Raw genomic sequence first — 2,764 nt, forward strand, 5'->3', positions numbered from 1 at the left:
GTAGTCTATGGTTTCTTAGGTTTGATGAAATATAGTATGTCCAGAATAAGTTTCACCTCCAAGAAAACCCTTTAAAGTGCTTGAGAATTTGAAAAAGATAAGTTCACATTTCAGGAGAGGGCAACCACTGCAGGCATTGATGAGACATAGAGACAGGTCTGCGTACCCAAAAGCATCACCCGCCCTAAAGCAGTTGCTGTTGCTTGTCATCCCCTGCCCTGCCTTCCTTGCTAGCAGAACCTGGAGTTGATTCAAGGCTGACAGGGCCTTGTGCTTCAGAAGAAACTTGTTCCTTCTCCACTCCAGAGAAGTTTCATTAATCAATCCCAACATCATGATTGCCTCTCTTTCCCATTGGTTGTTTTAGGGGTGACACGTGGCCCAGTTCTTACCAATGAGATGTGAAAATATGGGAGTGGGAGGGGGAGGGAAGACTTCTAGGATTAAAAAAAAAAGATGTGAGAGGGCAGACAGAAGAAGCAAGAAGAACTACAATCCTGCAGCCTGTGGAACAAAAACCACATTCACAGAAAGAGAGACAAGATGAAAAGACAGAGGGTTATGTACCGGATGAAGGAACAAGATAAAACCCCAGAAAAACAACCAAATGAAGTGGAGATAGGCAACCTTCTAGAAAAAGAATTCAGAATAATGATAGTGAAGATGATCCAGGACCTGGGAAAAAGAATGGAAGCAAAGATCGAGAAGATGCAAGAAATGTTTAACAAAGACCTAGAAGAATTAAAGAAAAAACGAACAGAGATGAACAATACAATAACTGAACTGAAAAATACACTAGAAGTAATCAATAGCAGAATAACTGAGGCAGAAGAATGGATAAGTGACCTGGAAGACAGAATGGTGGAATTCACGGCTGCGGAACAGAATAAAGATAAAAGAATGAAAAGAAATGAAGGCAGCCTAAGAGACCTCTGGGACAACATTAAATGCAACAACATTCGCATTATAGGGGTCCCAGAAGGAGAAGAGAGAGAGAAAGGACCAGAGAAAATATTTGAAGAGATTATAGTCAAAAACTTCCCTAACATGGGAAAGGAAATAGGCACCAAAGTACAGGAAGCGAAGACAGTCCCATACAGGATAAACCCAAGGAGCAACATGCTGAGACACATAGTAATCAAATTGGCAAAAATTAAAGACAAAGAAAAATTATTGAAGGCAGCAAGGGAAAAATGACAAATAACATACAAAGGAACTCCCATAAGGTTAACAGCGGATTTCTCAGCAGAAACTCTACAAGCCAGAAGGGAGTGGCATGATATACTTAAAGTGATGAAAGGGAAGAACCTACAACCAAGATTACTCTACCCGGCAAGGATCTCATTCAGATTCGACGGAGAAATCAAAAGCTTTACAGACAAGCAAAAGCTAAGAGAATTCAGCACCACCAAACCAGCTCTACAACAAATGCTAAAGGAACTTCTCTAAGTGGGAAACACAAGAGAAGAAAAGGACCTACAAAAACAAACCCAAAACAATTAAGAAAATGGTCATAGGAACATACATATCGATAATTACCTTCAACGTGAATGGATTAAATGCTCCAACCAAAAGACACTGGCTTGCTAAATGGATAAAAAAACAAGATCCATATAGATGCTGTCTACAAGAGACCCACTTCAGACCTAGGGACACATACAGACTGAAAGTGAGGGGATGGAAAAAGATATTCCATGCAAATAGAGATCAAAAGAAAGCTGGAGTACCAATACTCCTCATATCACATCAAATAGACTTTAAAATAAAGAATCTTACAAGAGACAAGGAAAGACACTACATAAGGATCAAGGGATCAATCCAAGAAGAAGATATAACAATTATAAATATATATGCACCCAACATAGGAGCACCTCAATATATAAGGCAACTGCTAACAGCTATAAAAGAGGAAATCACAGTAACACAATAATAGTGGGGGACTTTAACACCTCACTTACACCAATGGACAGATCATCCAAAATGAAAATAAATAAGGAAACAGAAGCTTTAAATGAAACAATAGACCAGATAGATTTACTTGATATTTATAGGACATTCCATCCAGAAACAGCAGATTACACTTTCTTCTCAAGTGAACATGGAACATTCTCCAGGATAAATCACATCTTGGGCCACAAATCAAGCCTCAGTAAATTTTAAAAAATTGAAATCATATCAAGCATCTTTTCTGACCACAATGCTATGAGATTAGAAATCAATTACAGGGAAAAAACATAAAAAACACAAACACATGGAGGCTAAACAATACGTTACTAAATAACCAAGAGATCACTGAAGAAATCAAAGAGGAAATCAAAAAATACCTAGAGACAAATGACAATGAAAACATGACGATCCAAAACCTATGGGATGCAGCAAAAGCAGTTCTAAGAGGGAAGTTTATAGCTATACAAGCCTACCTCAAGAAACAAGAAAAATCTCAAATAAACAATCTAACCTTACACCTAAAGGAAGTAGAGAAAGAAGAACAAACAAAACTCAAAGTTAGCAGAAGGAAAGAAATCAGAAAGATCAGAGCAGAAATAAATGAAATAGAAATGAAGAAAACAATAGCAAAGATTAATAAAACTAAAAGCTGGTTCTTTGAGAAGATAAACAAAATTGATAAACCATTAGCCAGACTCATCAAGAAAAAGAGGGAGAGGACTCAAATCAATAAAATTAGAAATGAAAAAGGAGCAGTTACAACAGACACTGCAGAAATACAAAGCATCCTAAGAGACTACTACAAGCAACTTTATGC

This window comes from Balaenoptera ricei, chromosome 4 (assembly GCF_028023285.1).
Source record: "Balaenoptera ricei isolate mBalRic1 chromosome 4, mBalRic1.hap2, whole genome shotgun sequence".
Lineage (NCBI taxonomy): Eukaryota > Metazoa > Chordata > Mammalia > Artiodactyla > Balaenopteridae > Balaenoptera > Balaenoptera ricei.